The sequence below is a fragment of the Tupaia chinensis genome, unplaced genomic scaffold, assembly GCF_000334495.1.
Source record: "Tupaia chinensis unplaced genomic scaffold, TupChi_1.0 Scaffold000296_1, whole genome shotgun sequence".
NCBI classification, from domain to species: Eukaryota; Metazoa; Chordata; class Mammalia; order Scandentia; family Tupaiidae; genus Tupaia; species Tupaia belangeri.
Window position 1 is genome coordinate 2,687,292 of NW_006159784.1, and position 21,768 is coordinate 2,709,059.

Genomic DNA, 21,768 nt, shown 5'->3' on the forward strand with positions numbered 1-21,768 from the left:
GTATTCCTGCAATGGACAAAAAGACAAATAAACCTCATTACAACAATCATCAGAATTCTGGCTCTTTCCTTACACTCACAGGGAAGATTTTTGACAAAATAATCCCTAGATTCCTCAGTTCCAGGAGTCTATCCTTCTAGGACTTACAGGCTTGTCTTCTGGGGATGAATAATATTTTCCTTACAGACTGTGATCACTTTATAAACAAAAAGCTAAAGAGAATTAAGAGTTTCACCAAATCAACAAAAATAATACTCTTCTTCACAGAAAGGCCTACACTCCACAATCACTTACAATAGGGTCCATGTGTTCTATATAAAAGTAAAAAAGTCAATGTTGCACTAATCTCAGAAGATTAAGAATAAAAATACAGGGACCAGCAGTTAGCGTTATGATGCTGTTGCTGCATTCCCATGTAGTCGACCACGGTTCAAGTCCCGGACCTGGTGGCTTAAACTCACTCCGGGCACGTGCGCGTGCGTGCCCAAGATCCCAAGAAGAGAATAGAAGAGAAGAGATTGCAGCGTGGCCATCCCCCCGGGGGGGTGATTTCTTGCTTTTTGTCTGTCTCTCTGGCAAGTGCGTGTGCCCTATAGCAAAATCTCTCTCAAAATAAAAAGAATAAAAATATAGATCTTGATTTTTACTGGTTTTTATGAATCACTTACTACCAAAACAATGTTTTAAACTATATAGTATGCTACACACACACACACACACACACACACACACACACACATGTATAAGTATGTCACCAGGTCCAAGACTCAAACCACGGTTTGTCATGTGAGAGTACAATGCACCAACCACCATGCCACCTGCTGAGCCCCAGACTTTTTTCTTTTTTTAATGTTATACCTAAGCTGTTGCTCTTACAGGAATATTTACTATAAACACAGGAGCTGATCTGAGGTCATTGAAAGGATCCAGTCCTGGACTTCCCATCCCAGATCTCCCCACGTAACCTGGAAGAAAGTTTATCTTTAAAATATTTCAGTGAGCCTGGATGGTATAGTAACTCCCTATCTAATTAAAAACCATAGTTATTCTAGGATACTATAATTCTGTTACAGATGGATAAAGAGTTTTATGCTTACTGAGTAAGCATTCATTTTCAGTTGACTACTGAATAGCTAAACAAGAACATTGGGCATGTTAAAACAAAGGTGGGAATCTCTTCCTTGCTACTGCAGGAAGTTGCAACATGTGTGGTTAAGGGTTTCAGTGGCCTGATAAAAACTAAAATGTGTTTTAGGATACTCAGCATTATTGAAGACATTAGTTTGAAATGTGTTCACCCCGTCCCCACCAAAAACTAGAGACATTGCTTCCATGCACAAGCACACACAAAAAAGGTAAAAATCCCCATGTTATTGATTCATTTTTAAAAGTTTATTTCTTCCATGAGCAAGAAAGAAACAAACACCCCATCAGGTTCTGACACCATAATCCACCTCCAGCCATAGCCAGGGTCTGGATGCCACTTTCCACATGCCCACTGAAATGAGATACCTTAATAAGCCATAAATATTATTTACAATCAAGTAACTTCCATATAAAAAAACAACAGAAAGTCTTTCTCAGGTATTTGTGGGTTAGAAAACATAGCACCAACTTCTTAATTTAAAATTTAAAGGTACATAAATACACCTATTATAAAGACATCATTGTGTGTATCAAAAGTTACATCAGATCACATTTCTATATGTTTTAAAATTTTCACAGAGGTATAGCACTAAGCAGACATCTATTCCTTGATGAAACTTATGCAAATTAAAATAGGTTCAAAGAGATCTCAATAAATTTGCCTTTCATTTCTTTTAATGCACATGTTTGAAGGCAATTAGTATGAAACTTTTAAAGCGATTAGAGGTTTATGAATACACTGAACATTGCATATGCATATGTGCATAGCGTCAGCCCATTTAATGTGAACCTATTGTCTGAAATAGGTCAGTTTGGACAGAGGCTCGTTATAAATGAATCTAATGATGGGAGGATCTTATGTATCATTCATTTTTAAGTAGGATTTTAAGTATAATAGTATATCAAAGCTTGCAGAAATCTATAATCCCTACAAATGATCTTCATATTATAACTGGCACAACTTAATGGCACAGCTTGTGAAATCCTGCCAGCAACTGAGACTACTAATGTAGAATTCCCAATTCACCTTTGGGCAAAGAAGCACCGACAAGGAGGCCAGCTGTTCAAATTAACAGAAACATCATTAGATACAGGCATTTCCACCATTAGGAAATGACTAACTACCATAACAAGTGATGCTGCCCTCAAAAATGATTTTGTCATCTTAATGAAAAGGTACATCTGCACAGTGAATGTAGCAAACAACATTCCCACTTTGGGAATTATATATACAAGGCAACAGGTAGAAAGATGTTTCATACTTCACTGGCATCTGAGCCAACATAAATTCTTTTGAGGAGACATTTTTAAGTAGCAAACACAACAGACAAATCAATTCAGGAGTCCCAGTTTTAACACACTAATCCTACTGCTATCAACACTCAGCCATCTCTAATTCCTTTTTCCCATTTACTCCTCAGACAGCTGCAACTGTTCTTCTACAGTGAACTCTTCAGAGGAGTTGCTCTACTCTGCCAAGGTGGAATCTCATGCTTTTGCTTGGTCCTCATTTTATTTCTAGTTCCTGCGCCACTTGACATCTTTAAGTCATACTCTCTAGTACCCTGAAAATGTCTATCACCTGTCACTGAGGTCTTACTTTTCCTTTTTTCTTTGCTCCTTATTCATCAAGAGTAAGATTCTGTTCTAGGTCCTTCTTCATTCCCTACTAGAAAATTCCATCAGCTACTAGGGTCTCAACAACCACCAATAATCCAGACATCTTATGTTTATCTCTGTGCTAGATTACTCTCCTGATAGCCAATCCCATGCATTTGACTATTTGCCAGACAAGCCCCTTTTGATATACCACATACTTTGAAAACTATGTCTTCCTTCAGTTGTATATCCTTCAATACCCACCAGAGCACTGGGAATATCAAAAGGACTCAAAGGTGAATGAGTGGGGGGTCAGCAGGTGGTATGGTGATTAAGGGCACTGGACTCTCACATGGCCAACTGTGGTTTGAGTCCTGGACCTAGCGGCTTGCTTTCTCATTCTCTCTCTCTCTCTCTCTCTCTCGCTCTCTCGCTCTGTTTCTCTCTGGTCAAATTAAAATAAAATAAATAAAGTTAAATAAAATAATTCTTAAAAAAAAAAAGTGAATGAGTGAATTACAGTGAGTCCTCCCCATCCACCTTAAATTGTGCAGCGCTCTGAGTAATAAGATGAAATCTCATGCTGTCTCAAACTGCCCTTGTGAAGACGTGATTCATCCCTCTGTTCAGTATATTCGCACTGTACATGCTATCTGCATAGTAGTCATTTAGATGCCATCTCGGTCATCAGATTAACCATTAGGTGTCACAGAGTGTATGTTCATGTTTCCTTGTTTTACTTTACAAAGAGCAAGAGGAGTGAATTTGGCGTGCTGTTATAATTGTTCTATTTTGTTATTAGTTATTGTTGACCGAGTTATCTCCTACTGTGCCTAATTCATAAATTAAACTTCTTCCTAGGTATGTGTGTATAGGAAAAAATTGTGATACATAGAGGTTCTTTACCATCTGCAGTTTCAGACATCCCCTGGGTTTTTGAAACGCATTCCGCCTGTTAAAGGGGAGCTACTGTAATTAGCTGAATGCAGTCAGCCTGATAACAAGAACAAGAGCATTTGAGATTATTAGGCTGAATCTTGTGTTCCAGAACTGCTTTTTAATTGAAAAGGTTATAATGATCATAGAGACATGTGGCAGTTATGAGAAGATATGAGGGTAGGGGAGAATGAATGTTTCCTCTCTACCCTCACACCACTATAACACTCTGAACAGCAGATTGGGGGAGAGGTATTGCCCCAAACACCAATCAATAATTATTCAGCAGACATCAGCTGAGTGCCCTATAATTAAATTCATTTCTGACACTGTCTACCTGGAGATAGCATTATACCTGACAAGTCAAGACTTATTCAAGACTGCTACTGAATTTGCACAGTCTCAAGTAGCAGGTTGTGATCTATATTTTTATCATTCAGGATTCTACCACACTCTTTTAGGGCTTGAGTTTCTGCAATTTTTCATAGAACTCAAGGGAAAACTTAGGTATGTTTACCCAATTATTATAAATTACCCATATATTATAAATATTGGAAAAGGATCGTAGTACCTCTATCTACAAGGGTTTTAGTAGTTCTGAGCCGGGAATGAGAGATCAAGAATATATATATTTCATCACACTATCACAGCAGTTTTCTAAAATCACTGTGTATTCATATGTCTATTCCATTGGTACAACCCAGGAGTGGCATCATGAAGACAAGCTAGTGACAGCTTGCAGAATCACTGTGTTTTGATCTCATAACCCTGAGGAAGATTTGAATGTATCACTCACCTACGACACGTAAGTCCAACAGGCTGCCGAAGATCCCAATACAGTACAAAAGTCACAACCATGGTTTGCTATCAAGTGAAGGGCGACTGATGACTGAGGAAACCCCATACAATGAGAACATCTCTATAACCTGTGATTTATGAAAATTTCTCTAATGTGAATTGACATAATGATGGTTATTCAAAAGTTCATGGAAAATAATTATAAAAAATGTACCCATGAATTTCAAATTTTTTTAAACTAAAATCAACTTCTCCATAGAATGCTAGTAAAACACTGAACAGAGGAAACCACATTCCCCCTTAGCCAACCAGGGTTTGAGTCCCAGTCCTGGTGGCTTAAAAATCATGCTAGGTACATGCATATGTGCCTAGAATCCTGACTGGATAGAGAATAGGGAGAAAAAGTATTGCTGTGTACCCAGGTCTTATTGGACAGTACTTTCTCATTTTGTCTCTCCTTTGCATGTACTCTCTGGCATTGAAAGAAAGAAAAATTCATTTTTCCATAGACTTTTCAAAGTGCCTTCATACAGACATATAGCACATATGGCTACCAAAATGCTTTACTGCCTGCTATTTAACAGGCTTTCATAGTAAAATACATTCCATCTATTTGTTGGAGACTGTTAAACTGTCCCCCATCATGTTTTCTTTTTTTGTTTATTTTAAAATAAAGATACCCTTGATCCTCCCCATTTGGAGCTGAACACATGCTAAAGATGTTTCCCAGCCTCCTGTGCTGATAGGAGAAAACCTGGAACTGAGTTCAAGGCATGGGACATGAGCAGAAATTATGTATGTGACATCCCAGGAACCCTCAGCATAAGGATAAGCCAGTTGTTGATTATATATGATTCCCCCAGCTAGAAATGGTGATAACCTTGAGTTGAGAGACTGATCATCTTCCAAATCTAGTCTTTCTGCCTCTCTGTGGTCTCTTACATGAAAGACAAAATTTCTGTATTACTTAAAACACTATTTGTGGCTCTTTCTGTTATATCAGCTTACCTTATGTTGTCTGTAATTCCACAAACACTAGCCAATTCTTTTTGAAGTTAGCATGGCAAACAGAAATACTAAGCAATTGCCTTAACATCTCTGTATTACTTTATTAATTGATATAGTTTATAGTCAGTATGGTTTTTCAAACTAACACTTAGAGCCAGCCAGTGGCATGGTGGTTTAGGTGGCTGGATGCCACACAGCCAACAAAGTCATTTGAATCCATGACTTGGCAGCTTGAAAGACATGCTTGGAATGTGTGTGCTTATTCCAAATCATGACAGGATAGCAAAATGGAGCAGAAGGGATTGCAGCATGACCATCCCCCAGAGCAGATGCTTTGACTCAGAAGTAGAGGGCAGGAGAAGGGTGAGAAAGGGTAGCTAGAGACAATTGGAAGGCGATGTTAGTCACTTCAACTAGAGAAATCACAGAATCATGCTGCATTTGGGGAGTCAATATTTTGAAGATGAAGATGACAGAACTTACTGATGGTTGAATGTGGGGTGTGAAGACAGTATTTGGATTGAAGCCTAAGCAATTAGATAATGGGAAATCTATTGAGAGAGGGAAGACCACTGAAGGGGCAAAGGGTGTGGAGTAAGTTGTTCTTTCAGCAGTTACATTTGAGTTACCCTTGCCTATGGAGAAAGGAGGTTGGCTAGGCTCTTGGTGTTGTAGAGTGTGGGGTTCCACTGTATGCCAATATGTGGAGCCATGACACTGAATCAGATACCTCAAGGAAAGAGTCACACAAAAACGAAAGGACCCAGCACTCGGAGGTTAGGAGGAGAAGTAACTGGTAAATGAAGGTGAGGCCAGAGAGAGCAGGACAGCATAGACGAGCGCTCCGGGCAAAAAAGTATTTCAAGAAGAAGGAAGTATAAAATACAGCCAATAGTCAAGTGAGACAGGCCCCCAAAACTGACCATCAAGTTGGCCAATATGGAAGCTATTAGTGGTGATGAAGGCAGTTTCAATGAGGGAGCCTCTCAAATATTTCATTGCAATGGGAGGAAGTGGGCTTAAGAATAAAATTCGATGCCAGGAGTAGAGACTACAGGTATGAACAAACCTTCCTAGTAAATATCCTATTGTTCTGAAAGTTCAGTGTGCCCAAGAAGCTATGGAAACACTTAAGAGGGAAGAATCTAGGTCCCACTACAGAAAATTAGGTTCTATTTCAATATAAGCATAGGAATAAGCCAGAAAACTAGTGTTTTGTTTTTAAATTATCCAATTCTTTTTAAATTAACATGAATCTGTGGATTACAGTTTGAATTTTTGGTTCAAGAATAATATATGCAAAATAACTCCCCAAAGCTTATAGCCAACTGATTTTTGACAAAGGATATCAGTCAATCCATTGGGAAAAGGAAAACCTCTTTAGTAAATGGTGCTGGAAAAACTAGGTATCCACCTGCAGAAAGATGAAACTGAACCCCCATCTTTCACCACTGACAAAAATCAACTCAAAATGCATCAAAGATCTGAACCTAAGACTTCAAACAATAAAACTATTGGTGGAAAATGCAGGGGAAACACTGGGAGACATTGGAGTAGGCAAAGACTTCTTAAATAAGATTCCCAAAGCACAGGCAATAATCCCTAAAATAGACAAGTGGGACTATATCAGACTAAGAAGTTTCTGCACAGCAAAGGACACAATAACAAGTGGGAACTGACAACCCTCAGAATGGGAAAATATTTTTGATAAATATGCCTCAGACAAGGGGCTGATAACCAGAATACATGGAAACTCAAGTGCCTTATGCTAACAAAACAAAACAAAACAAAACAAAACAACAACAACAAAAAAAGATTAACCGAATTAAAAGATGGAAAAATGAGCTGAACAAAAATCTCTCTAAGGGAGACATATGAACAGCCCAAAAGCATATGAGGAAATGCTCAACATCCCTCATCATAAGGGAGATGCAGATAAAAAACACAATGAGATACCACCTAACCCCTGTCAGAATGGCAAAGATTAAGAATATAAAAAGTGATAAATTTTGGCGGGGATGTGGTGAAAAGGGAACCCTCCTGCACTGTTGGTGGGAATGTAAACTGGTTCAGCCACTGTGGAGAACAATATGGAGGTTCCTCAAAGATCTACAAAGGGAACTACCATTTGATCCAGCAATGCCACTTCTAGGTATCTACCCAAAGGACAGGAGAACGCTCAGTCAGAAAAGTGCTTGCACATCAATGTTTATTGCAGCATTATTCACAATTGCCAAGACATGGAACCAACCTAAATGTTCACAAACTGATGAATGGATTGGAAAAGTGTGGTATATATACTCTATGGAATACTACTCAGCCATAAAAAATAACAAGACGCTGGCATTTGATAGAAAATGGTTAAATATGGAGGATCTATTGCTGAGTGAAGTAAGCCAGGCTATGAATCCACTTGTATATATCCACTTAATATATATCTACTATCTGCACTCTATAATAGAGAGCAAAATATTGGAGAACATAAAAGCAGTGAAGAGAATAAGACAGTGTGGAATGGGGGGATGGAGAGAAGAGGATAGAGAAAGATAGCAAGAGAACAAATAGAGGCAGGACATTAGTGGGAAACAGATATGGCTTATTACCTGTTGATGATGGCATATATAGTATTCTCGACTGGATTGGTCTGAGAAGTAGTTCATGATGGGTAAAGTCTTTACAAGCAAAATGAGAAATAGTGATTGATTGTTTTAAAAAATAATTAGAACACTAATAATAATGATTGGGGAAAACATTGAAAAGATATTGAATGATGAAGTGAGGAAATTAACGTCTCTGTATGGACTGACATGCATAGCATTCCCTTTTGAAAAAGCAATGTAGTACACTGTAAAGTTATATGTAAACCAATGTAATATAAACAAGATTATGATGATAATAAAAAATAAATAAAAAAGAATACTATGTGAAATAATTAACAACAGTGTAATTAGTATACCCATCATCTCAACCATTTATCATTATTTTAGGGAACATCTCTTTTTTTCCTCCAAACTTTTTGATATAGGCATATATGCTCTCCAGAGAGAAGCAGTGAGAGGGAAAGTAACAAATCACTCCCTAGGGAAGATGACCATGTGACAATACCTTCCCCTCCATTCTCTTCCTAGGATTCTGGGCATGCACACATAAGTGCCTGACATTATTTCCAAGTCGCCAAATCCAGGAATTGAATCATGGTCTGCTTTGTTGAGTCCAGTGCCTTAAATACTACGCCACCTGCTGGCTCCAGGGAACCTTTTTGTTAATTACTGAGATATGTAATAATCATTAACTATATTTTCCCTACTATATAACACTAGAGCTTGTTTCTCTGTAACTGTAATTTTATTTTCTTTACAAACATCTCTTTATTTCCCCCTCCCACGAGCCCTTCCCAGCCCCTGGTAGTCATCCTTCACAGAGCTCTAACTAATCTTAACAAAAGCTTGGAAGATGTTGCCTGGGATGACTGGGGAGTGGTCTCCTAAATGGAGGTTTCAGTCACTTCTGAGGGCCAAATGCAACACAACAAGCCAACAACCATCACCAGCCAGTCAACAGCTAAACCTTTTCAACAATTCCTATTCTACCAAGGTGAGTCAGGGCCTAAGAATCTGTTGACAGGCAGATGTTATTAGGGAACAAACCTATATCCATGAAGATGTGTTAGAAACAAAGTATGATTCTACCCGGTTGCACCTAGGGACTCTAAGAAAACCTGAGTAACCTAAGCCAGGAAGATGCCTTTTGCCACACACATTTTTCTAGATTTTAGGCTTGTTTTCATATTCATTCTTAAGAGGCTTTCTTTAAAAAATGTGCTATTTCCTTAAGGGTGAGAGAATTATGCATATATAACACATAAACCCTGCTTGAGTATTTTTTTCTAAGCCAGAAAGCTTTTATGGATTTGAGGATTTGAGTATGTTGTCTGTTAAACTGCATTTCTCACTTCAGGCACTGAACATAAGTCACACTTGAGGAAAGAACATTTCCTCTGGAGTAAAGTATTCCAAAGACTCTCCACTGCCTCTGGGCAGGATAGGTGGTGCTCAGGATTCCATCACGTTTATGTCTCTATCTTCATGGTAAAAATTTGACAAGGGAGGTAATGGACCTGATCTGAGTTTTCTTGCTCTCACATAGCTAGGGGCTATCATTTTTATTAAGCATTTACACATCGTTGACTTGTTTTGGTGAAAAGAAACACTAGCACTGCTCATTACATTTTCTATAACAAAAAGGCAAAACATGACTTAAAATGAATGACCACCTCATTTTCCTCTTACTCCTAAATCAGGTCTCCAAGTTATCAAGAGATACTGCAGGAGATCACAGATTTCGTCTTGTCATACACCTCAAGAGAGCAAGGATGGCCCCACTGAAGAGACATGTTCCTTGAGCAACCTTGTCAGAGTTAATATTCAGGGTACATGTGTCCACCTGCCCTCACACACAAAGAATCTGTATAATCAATGCAAAATAAGAGAGGGAGTCAAAAAGTCATCAAGAAGTCTGAGTTCGAATGGCAAATGTTGCAAGGCTATAAAGTAAAATATTACCAAGAGAAAATCATGTAGATAAAGGCCGAACCAGAACTGCTCCAAGGTCAGAGGAACATAAAGCAAGAGGGACCTCCTGGGCAATAGTTTGTATGATTCCTTTCAGTAAGGTATTTTGCAGCATCTTTCTTTTTACAAACACGACACACCAAACAGAGCTTGAACTCAGGGTGAAATAAGAACTGTCCTCTATTGAGGATTAATTTCATCATAGGGTGCCAGGGCCAAGAGACTGGGGTGGGTTTGGGTTCTGTGCAGGTGTGAGGGGTCTGAAAGCAGCAAAGCAGAACTGCAGCTTATAGGTGCCTCTGCAATAACACTGGGCCTATGCAGTAGAAACTTCTCCTTGGTCAGACTGTCATCTTGGAGGGGGCCTCAGTTGTGACAACTTAGTGAAGACAAATGAACTTGCCCAATATCCTCTACAAAGAGGCCAACTCTATAGAAAGATACTTGGCTCCCCAAGGGTTGGTTAATTGGTATTTCAATATGGTTCCACCCAGGCTGATATAATTGGCATGGGGCTAAGCAGGGCACATCTGACTGCCACTACTTTCACATCATTAAATCTGATTATGAAAATGCCAAGTGAGAAGTAATGGATAGAAGAGTAAGAGTGAGAACTCTCTTTCAGCAAAGGATCTCAGTCTTCTGAAATCAAAGAGATCCCGTGAGGGAGTGGCATACTATATTCATTGGGCAGCTCCTCTTTCTAGTTTGCAAACTAGAAAGAGAGAATGTGTAAAAAGAGCAACCATGGGAAAATAGGTAATCCTGAAGCTACAGAACCATGCTCTCCTTCGACTTTGCCTCCAGAGATAGCATCATGTCTTAGTTGAGTATTTAATATCAGGATAAATACCTTCCATAATAATTGTACCTACAGAATCAGGTGCCAATTACACTGAGATTTTTACCATAATTTAAGAAGATGGAGAAAGAGGACCAAGAAGTAGAAGATATCCAATAAAATAAACAGTGGCAAATGATCTTCTAGTGTGTCCCAAATATCCTGTATAAAAATGACCACTACTCTAATTAAATAGTGCTTTTATTGGTGGTAACATGGAGTATTGATACAACCTGAAGGAAACAGCACTGTTCTCATGTTTGAAAGGTCATTAGAAAGCCCTTTTGCTCTGACAATGGAGAGTATGATTTAGGAGAAAGGGCATTTCTTCTCTCTTAAATAGTATATACACTTATTTCTAGATACAGGCACCCCAACAGGGGACCATCACACTGAATCACCCTCAGTCTAAGCTGGCCCACATCTCATATACTCTAGGCATGATCAGAGAGGTGCTAGGACTAGAATCTAGGATTTTTCCCATGTGGTTCGTCCAGCTACCACTACACCACCACCTGGTCCAATTTCTTCACTTGAAGGACAAGACAAAATAAATTGTAACAGGGACCAGCAGTTGGCATGATGGTTAAGGTGGTGGACTCCCACATGGCTGACTACGATTTAAGTCCTAGACCCGACAGCTTGCAAATCATACCAGGTGTGTGTGTGTGTGTGTGTGTGTGTGTGTGTGTCCAAAAATCCCAAGGAGAGAATGAAGATGGGATTGCTGCATGGCCATCCCCCCCAGGGGGTGATTTCTCACCTTTTCTCTCTGTCCCTCTCTGGTGAGTACATGACCTATGGCAAAGACCTAAAACAATAAAATGAACTGTATTAGAACATGGTTAGAGGAGTTGTTGAACTCTCCCACTGAGAAAATCTAGGGAAATACTGCAACACTTGGAGACTTCTAATTTAGAGAGACTGTGTGGCGAGAAGGCCTTATCTCACTCATCTTCTCCAGGAGAGCAACTGCGCTACAATGCAGCAATATCACTTCCCATCACCTGACTGCCTGCTTGATTCTGCCAGGGCATTCTTGGCTTTAATTAAATATTCACTTTAATTAAATAATCACAGTCAGGACAGTTAGGAGACCACACTGGGAGGACCACTGACTTAGAACCTGAGTGGCATCATTAGCATCACTTGCAAACTTGGAACTGAAGACTGGCCACCTTTCCCCAGATACACCACTATGGTGGAGAAAGATCCTGAAATCTGCATTGTCAACCAGTCCTCAGTTCATTCTGACCCTGCTAAATATTGAAAGCCACTGTTCACTAGTCAGTAAATTAACCCACTATGGTAACATTGTGCATGTCACTATCATCCTCACCTTCCCCTCCATTTTCAAGATTAACTAATCATTTGAGTAATAGTTACCTTCTGTGATTGCCATCCACTCGGTAACAATTCAAGATTTTTGTTTCTTTAGGGTTTTCGGGTGGGAAAGTGATTGCCCAGAGGGAGGGAGAATGTACCCTTCAATGGGCAAGATTAAGCTGCAATCTCTTCTCCATTTTTCCATCCTGTCTGAATTTGGGGCACATACATGTCCTTGGCATCTTTTTCAAGCTGCCATGGCCAGGATTTGAACAGCAGCTGGGTACATGTAAACTAGCTCCCTTAACCATTAGGCTATAAGGTTGGCCCAGGTTTGTTCTGTTTTAAATATTTCTTTTTTAACACTAGAAGACTGAGGAATCATTAAGGCACACCCTTCTTTGCATAAGGTGAAAAAAATCAAGTTTTATTAAAATAATGCAAAACCAGCAATAGCTGTTCTGCTGTGACACTCACATTTGTACTATTGTAGATACCACTTTAAAGATCAGCAAGAAAGCAGTACCCATGATAAGGAGATGCAGGTGCACCTACACTGTTACTTTAAAAAGTATCTCCTCTCAACACCTTAACCTGCTAAACCTGTTCAATGAGTGAACTGTGAACCATTTAGGATCCGAGTTCATATAACTTTTTTGTACAGAGACAATCACACAAGACAAGAAATCCATTATTAAACACCCATATTTAGGGTAGTAATACAGGCAGTTCACTTAACAGTGGGTAATAATTTAACTATCCGAATCCTTATTTTTGATGAAAATCAGCCACACTTAGACAAGGCAGATGTGTAAAATCAATTTAGGAAGGCAATTTCCTATGATGAGGTTGTTAACGAGTCAAAAAGAACATCAGGAAATTTATGCAAATATTTTTGGGAATTTGTTCTGAGTATGCAAATGCCACATAATTAGTTATCATGCTTTTTCATGCAAAATTAAATTTGCTATAATAACGAATCACACTCAAGAATAAGGCTAGTTAACATGAAAAGAATCCTCTTTTTTTAATGACTGAAAGGCTGCAAATTGAGGGTAAACTGCAGGTGAATTTAATTCCAGTCTTTAGTATTGTTATTCATTTGGGTCAGACAAAAAAACAACTGCAATGAGCTGGGAGGGTTCTCTGACTTTAGGCATCTTGTGTGGATCCAACAACCCCAAGCAGGAGGAATTGAACTAGGCTGTCTCCGCTATCATTAACTAGAGTCATTGAGCTTCTAATTATTTTGGAAGGACTTGGTTTTGTTATTTAATATTTACTAGAATGCCATAACTAAATTTCTATTTTGGAATCTTTCTCAAATCTAATTACTGCTCAGTTCCTGCTTGCTCTAGGCAGACATGCTGTAGAGAATTTGGATTTACAGCACGTTAGCTTTCTCCAACTCACTCTGTAAACAGTGCTACTACTTGGTGAACTCTGCATCTTCTTTTGCTGAGTATGTCTGCCTCTGGTATACTTTCTGGGAAGTGTAGAAATTAGGTCTTGGATGCCTCCTGGGCCCTTGAGCTGTAACAACCCCCACCCTCCTACCTCCCAGTTTGCCCAGCACTGAGATGTTTCCTAGGGTATGAAACTTTCCCTGTAGAAGTCCTGGGAAGACTAGGATGAGCTGGTCACTCTGCCCCAATCACACTGTCTTCCATGACTCCTAGCTTATTTGCCCATTCTTCGGCAGTGGGTTTTTCTAATTATGTTCCTAAATTCCTCACTAGAAATGGATTTACCCCTAAGCTCTAATGCTACTGACTAAGCCTCCTGCCAGAAATCACTTCTGCTGATCCATTCTCCACTGAAGTGAATGCTTTCAGAAAGCCCATCACTGACCCAGGGTTCATTTTACCCTAGGTGGACTGGTCTGGAATAAGGTGTTGGGCTGGCTAGTAGTTCAGCGGCTAAGTGGAGCCCCCATGGCCAACCATGGTCCAAGTCCTAGGCCTGCCGGCTTATGTGCCAAGCTTGTACTTTCATCTATAATCCTGATGGGATAGATAATTGAAGGAAAATCACTGTAGCATGATCAGGCCCAGTTGACGACATCATCCCTCTCTTCCTTTCTCTTTTGTGCACACCTCCTTTGGCATTATTAAAGAAAATTAATGTATGAAACAATAAAGAGATTACTGCCTAAGGACTCACTGAGTCACCTTACCCCCAAGGCCTCAAAGACATAACCGTTGGCATCATAGCTATGCCCCATCATACTGTGATTAGAACTCAATTCCTATGTGTCCTTCAGCACGACCAATTCTTGAACCAGGTTAGGCTCAGTTACAGTCTTGGTTTACACTGTTCCACACTTGCTCATTGTTTAAGCCTCAGTTTGTTTGTTATAAAAATTGTTCTAGGGTACTTGTTTTCACCAGAGAGTGGTAAAGTGTGCATGTGTGTGTGTGCATGCATGCTTGCGTGTGCACCCGGTGGGTGGGGAATAAGAAAGCACCCTTAGGGTAGGCGGCCATTCTGCAATCTTTTCTCCATGCTCCTCTTGGGATTTTGGGCACAGACTCTTGGTGTATTTTCCAGCCACCAGGTCTGGGACTCAAACTGAGATTCAGCCACCTACCCACCATACCACTGGTCAGCACGAGGTACCAGAGTTATTATTTTCAAAAACTCTGTCATCTACCAAGACCTCGTTTTCACGGTGCCTCAGCGATCAGCTGCTTCAAGATTAAACTGAATACCTCCTTCCCAGACACTGGCTGCCAGAAACTCATTGAAGTGGATGATGAACTCAAACTTCATACTTTTTATGAGAAGCGTATGGCCACAGAAATTTCTGCTGACACTTTGGGTGGAGCATAAACGGGTTATGTAGTCTGGATCAGTGGTGGAAATGACAAGGTTTCCCCATGAAGCAGGGTATTTTGATCCATGGCCATGCCCACCTGTTACTGAGTAAGGGATAATTCCTGTTACAAACCAAGGAGAACTGGAGAAAGCACAAATCTGTTTGGACTTGCATTGTGGACACCAATCTGAGTGTTCTCAATTTGGTTATTGTAAATAAATAAAAAGAGAAAGATATTCCAGGACTGACTGATACCATGGTGTCTCATTGCCTGGGGCCTTATAGAGCTAGCAAAATCTGAAAACTTTTAAATCTCTCTAAAGAAGACCATGTCCACTGATATGCTGGAAGAAAGACCTGGAATAAAGAAGGTAAGAAACCTATGACCAAAGCACCTAAAACTCAATGTCTTGTGACTCCACATGTCCTGCAAAACAAATACCTGTATATTGCTCTCAAGAAACAATGTACTAAGGAAAATAAGGAAGAGGCAGAAGAATGCAGGTGCATTTGACTGGATTCTGAGCATGCAGGCAAATGTACCTGGTGTGATTTTCAAGCCTCCAGGTCTGGGATTTGAACCATAGTCAGCCATGTGGGAATCTAGAACTTTAACCACCACATCATTTGTTGGCCTCATGCTGTTCACAATTTAAAAAATTTATTTATTTATTTATTTATTTACATTTAATCACATCTTTACAGTGTACATTTCTTTTCCCAGCACAAATATTAGACATGTCAGTCAAGCCAAAGATATTACTCTGTAACTTATCAGCAAATAGCTTCTCAATTATTTTTTGTCAATTAACATATTTTTACTTGTTTTTTCCTTCCTCTTTTTCTTCTCTCCTTTCCATACTGAACTTTTTTCCACATTTTATTGATTCATAAAATACCTTAACTAAAAATATGGACAAATTTTACCCCTATTTCTCACCCTCTGGCATTTCCCAACTGCCTCCAACACTATCTCAGGAGTCTACAGCTCTTCTCCATTCCTTTTCCCCCCCACATTTTATTGATTCACAAAATTTCTTAAATAATCTAACTAACTACTTTCAGTAGTAAGTTCAGCTGGTATATACATATCTATGACTACATGTCTGACTTTAGGTGTGAAACTCTGAGTAGAATGAATATACTATAAGGTAGCACCAAGCTGATGCTCTATGGCTTACTATGGTCATTAAATAGGCATTTTTAATATATATTTTTTATTTAAAGAAAAGCAGTTTCAACTTTAATAAATCAAAAAAATGCTAAGGAACTTCGCTTAAAACTTAAAGCCAGGAAACAGGTTAGGATTTTGTCCAAATAATAGGTACACGAACATATCAGCAGCTCAAGAAGGATAAAAATCCTTAAAACCAGAAAACAAAGCCTAGAAGAATATTGGCAATATTTTAGTCAAAAGTCATAAAATTCTATTTCACCAGTTCAGTCTCATGTACTTTATCTTCTGTGTAGTTCAATCTTCCTGATTAAATTCTGGGATGTGATATTCAACTCCAGACTTGTCCCTATGATTAAGTTGGGTATTTTCTTAGTTTTTGAACTTTTATTTCTGTGTGTATGTATTTAATTTTCCCAGTACAGCACTCCCTTGAGAACTTCTTGGAGATCTGGTCTGGTGTTGGTAAATTCTTTCAGGTTTAGTTTATCTGAGAAGTTCTTGTCTTTTCTTCCCATATGAAGGATAACCATCCCGGGTACAGTATTCTTGGTTGAAATTGCTTTTCCCTTAATACTTTGAATATATTTTCCCATTCTTACCTCACTCGCATTGTTTCCGATGAGAAGTCTGCTGTTAACCTGATGGTATATCCTTTGTAGGTAAATTGCCATTTTTCTCTTGCCAATCTTATTATCTTGTCTTTGTGGTTTTTGCTCAATCTAGCTATAACATGTCTTGGAGAAGATCTCCTTGGGTTGATTCTATTTGGGGTCCTTTGTATTTCTTGGAACTGGATCTTACAATGCCTTTCTAGGTTTGGAAAGTTTTCTTGCAAGATTTCATGGAATAGATTATCAATGCCCTTATGAGTCTCTTCCCCTTCTGGGATACCAATTATCTGGATGTTTGGATGTTTGATGGTATCTAGTATTTCTTGTATATTATTCTCAAATTTTTGTGCAATTTTCTCACTCTTCATTGTGGATTTTCCTGGGCCAGCAATTCTATCTTCTAAATCTGAGACTCAATTTTCTGTATGATCTAGTCTGCTTTTAATACTTTCATGAGAGGTTTTGACTTCTTGTATTATAGCCTTCATCTCTAATGGGTCCATTTGATTCATTTTTATAGTGTGTAATTCATCTTTTAAATCTTGCAAGAATTTCCTCACCTCCTGGAACTCGTCAGTTCCTTTTCTCCTGCCACTTCTGCAGTTCATTACCTCTCTTCTCTTCCATCTCTGTTAGCTTTGTCACTATGAATATTCTAAATTCTTTATCAGACATTTCTGTGAGTTTCATTGTACTGTCTGAGGATGAAGAGGGGTTATTCCTTTCCCTTGGAGGAGAAATATTTTCTTGCTTTCCCATATTTCTTGTGACCCTGCAGTGATTTCTAGTCATCTGATGGATGGTGTGTTTCTGTATAATTTTTGAAGTTCAATGTAAGTGTTCAGAGGCATGCAGAAGGAGGTGATCTGCAATCTCTCTTCCATTCTGAACACTCTTTGTGTATCAGATTCAATGCAAATATAGGAATATTCTGACCCTAATCATATTTCAGATGTTTGGATTCTGTTCACTTGGACCTGCCTAGACACTTAGTGTGTAGAAGCTTCATGGACACCTTGTTCAGTAGAGCATGGTCAGCGCAGTGGCAGATTTTCCCCAGCATCCACAAAGAAGGAACTGAGTGTCACAGGCAGAGAAAGAATCTCCACATTTCTATTTTAGCTATTAGCATTCTCTCCTATTTTACCAAGCTCTACTGGTGTTTCTGTTGTTTGTCAAAGTTTTCTAGTCACTGACTTGGCCCCATCTCCTCATGTTATAAATAATAAAGTATGCAGAGGCATCCAAGCTTCTGCATCTTGTTTGTATCCAAGAGTCTGATCCCAGGACAGATGTGCAAATGCATTTTAGGGTTTTTCTCTCTTTATTCGGGAAGTTTATGAAATCCACTAGGTTGAATCAAAATAATACTGAGGAAGAGATATATTGGATTAAAGAGAAGGGGGTGGGAACCAGCAAATGGCGTAATTGTTACGTTGTTGGACTCCCTTGTAGTCGACCATGGTTAGAGCACCAGACCTGGCAACTTAAAACCCATGCAGGGCACATGTGTGTCATGCCCAAAATCCCATGAGGAGAATGGAGAATAAGGGATTGTGGCAAAGCCATCCCCCTGTGGGGTAATTTCTCACTTTCTGTCTCTCTTTATATCTCTGTTTCTCTGGCAAGCACATGCACCTGACATTAAAAATCTCTCTAAAGAGAGAGAGAGAAAGAGAGAGAAGAGGATGATGTTTATACATAAACCACAGAACCGATTCTTAACACCATGGGTTATCACTTATAAACAGGCACCCTGACCTTCACATTGTTTACCAGCTCTCACTATACCAACCGTGCCAAAGTGTACAGATTTCCTGTGCCACCCTCACTCTTTTGGCATACAGTTGGGTCAGGGTGTGAGGGGGAAACATTGGCAACAAAATTAATGGAAAGAACCAATACACTGTCTGGAGCATCTGATAGAGATGAATTAAACTTGATCATTCTCCTACCAGAATCACAGCTTTAAAGGACCGAGACTCTATGGGCACCTGTTACCAGTTCATCCAACCATCTCTAGATACTTTTCTACAGGACCTGAGAGTCTTTGACTGAGATCAGCTTCTCAGTGTGTGAGTGTTTGTTCCATCCAGGGCCTAGTAATTTGGCTTCAGCATTTGAAAAATTATGCTCAGAGAAACTCCTGAAAACCTCTTCTGGGATTTGGGACAAAGTCACCCCTAGCTAGAGTGAGATAAATTCTGATCTCCAGATAGAAACCTTTATTTCCAGGTTCAGCTTCTGAAATACTCACCCTTCCCTACCTTCTCTGACCTCACAAAGTTTATAAATGACAGCCAGAGTTCGAAATGAAACTTCCAGTAGGCTAGACTGCATAAACTCTAACGTACCTATTGCTGCACGATCCAGAATTAGATGAGGAGACAGCTGGGCCTCCTGTGCTAACTGATTAATTCCCTTCTCTGGGGATAGCTTTCAGGCTGGAAAGCCCACATGGCTTTGAGGTTTCTCTGGATCTTATTTATGACAGCAAAACTGACAGCTGACTCACTGAGAAAATCTTTTTAAAATATTTACTTGGAATCACACACAAAGTGTTTTAAAGGATTTTTTTCTTGAAATAGGAAAGTTTGCTTCATTGCCTGCTTAGTCAGACTGAACAGCAAGAAACACTCTGGAAAATTTCAGCTTTCCTGTAGCTTCCATAGTTGAGTTGCTAGGAGACAAGCAGGTGGGTGACGCACAACAAAAATTTTCAGAACTTCTTATTAAATTTTCTATTGGGTGTCACAAGGAAGCCAGATTTAGCCAGATAAAATGTGTTGCAGTCACTTATGAGCATCAGATTTAATTGGGTTAGAGAAAAAGAAAATAATGGGTTGACAGTTGATAGAAAAGTCACAACATTTTTTTCTATGTTTGTGTATGCAAAACTGCTTCATGACTCTTCTGACATCTCTCTCTCTCTCTTAAAGCACATACTATATGTCAAGCACTTCTAATTTACGCTGCTGATCACCTGTTATATGCAGTGCTAGGAGCTCCTGGACATAAAACTGTGATGAAAATAGATAATGTCCCCTTCCATCATGGCCATATTCAACCTTTACCTTTGCTACAACCTGGGGGTGGGTGGGTATTGTTATCTTTATAAATGTGTAACTATAGCTTTAACCTGTTCATCACTTTCCCAACTATAAACAGCTGGGAAGGGAATAAACTAGGACTTTGCGTTTCCAAAGTGTGTGCTTTGCGGAAGATGAATCCAAATATAAGATGAGATGAAAATTAGACTTAAACATCTTGTGTAGAGCATTTGTGTGTGGGTGCCTCATCTTCCACTGCTCTGTGGCACTCTATCCCTGCTCCTAGGGTACAGTCTGTGATCCAAATGAAAGCCAGTTAACACGTCACCCTGGAGACTCAATGATGGGCACCAGACACATGAATCAGAGCCAATGAAGCTTTGCTGGGAATAGCATGTTTATTGTATCTTCTCTGCTCCCCTTAGCTGATGAACTTCAGCATTTATTATAACCACTGCTATCACCATTATGCGTTGTCTTTTGGCTACCTTCTCCCTCTTAAAAATGCCTACCATGTTGGGAACCAGCAGTTAGCGTAATGGCTATGTCGCTGGACTCCCACATAGTCGACCGCGGTTCGTGTCCCGGACCCGGTGGCTTAAAACTCACGCCGGGCGCGTGTGCGTGAGTGCCCAAGATCCCGAGAGGAGAATGGAGGAGAAGGGATTGTGGCGTAACCATCCCCCCTGGGGGGTGATTTCTCACTTTCTTTCTCTATGTATAGCCATTATGTTAACTGCTGGTCCTGAGAAATAAATTTCTAGTTTGTTAATTTAGGTCTCCTTGGGACCAGCAATTGGCATAATGGCTATGTCACTGGACTCCCATGTAGTTGACCACAGTTTGAGTCCTGTACCCGGTGGCTTAAACTCATGCCAGGCTCGTGTGCGTGCGTGCCCAAGAATCCGAGAGGAGAATGGAGGAGAAGGGATTGCAGCATGACCATCCCCCTGGGGGGTGATTTCTCACTTTCTGTCTCTCTGTCTTTCTCTGTCTGTCTGTCTGGCGAGCGCACACGCCCTATAGCAAAAATCTCTCTCTCAAAAAAAAATATGCCTACCATGTTCATCTTTGCCTGGTTTCATCAATTAAAAAGCTGCCAATGCTGTGTGCTAGAGTTGGTAAAAGTGGAATACCAAAGTAGGTATCACTGTGGACCCAGCAATGATGTTACCTTTCAGCAATTATAGTTAACAAATGAATACAAAATAAATATCATGGAGCTCTTTTTTTTCCTTTAGAGAAATTTTTGCTATAGAGTGCGTATGCTTGTCAGAGAGGGAGAGAGAAACAGAGAGAGAAAAGTGAGAAATCAACCCACAGGGGTGATGGCCATGCCACAATCCCTTCTCCATTCTTCTCTCAGGATTTTGGGCATGCACACACCTGCGTCCAAAGTAAATTTCAAGCCACCAAGTCTGGGACTCAAACTGAGGTTGACCATGTGGGAGGCCAGTGATATAACCTTACACCATCTGCTAGGCCCCATGCAGCTCTCTTTAACTTGTTCTGCATGGTCGACCACTTTAGGCATATATTGCTTAGCATTGCTGGCAGAGGAGCAGCAACTATTCAGGGTACCCTTGATTTAAAAACAACAAATCCTACCACAGAGCTGGGATATTGGCAACAAGGAAGGCAGAAGTCCTGAAAGTGCCAGCAACAGTTCTACCTCCCCTCAGAGACACTTTCCAGCCCTTCATTTGAAATACGCTTGATAATCCTGGAATTCCGGATATTGTGGTTATTTGTTTTTCTTTTTTTGGAGAGGTTTTTGCTATAGGGCGCATGCGCTCACCAAAAAGACAGAGAGACAGAGAGAAAGAAAGCGAGAAATCACCCCCCCAGGGGGGGTGGCCACACGGCAATCCTTTCTCCTCCATTCTT

General features: G+C 39.8%; 1 pseudogene; it reads left to right on the plus strand.

Moving 5' to 3' along the window:
• Positions 1–8,975: 8,975 nt before the first annotated feature.
• LOC114008180 (40S ribosomal protein S6-like) lies at positions 8,976–20,800 on the plus strand (annotated as a pseudogene).
• Positions 20,801–21,768: the final 968 nt, after the last annotated feature.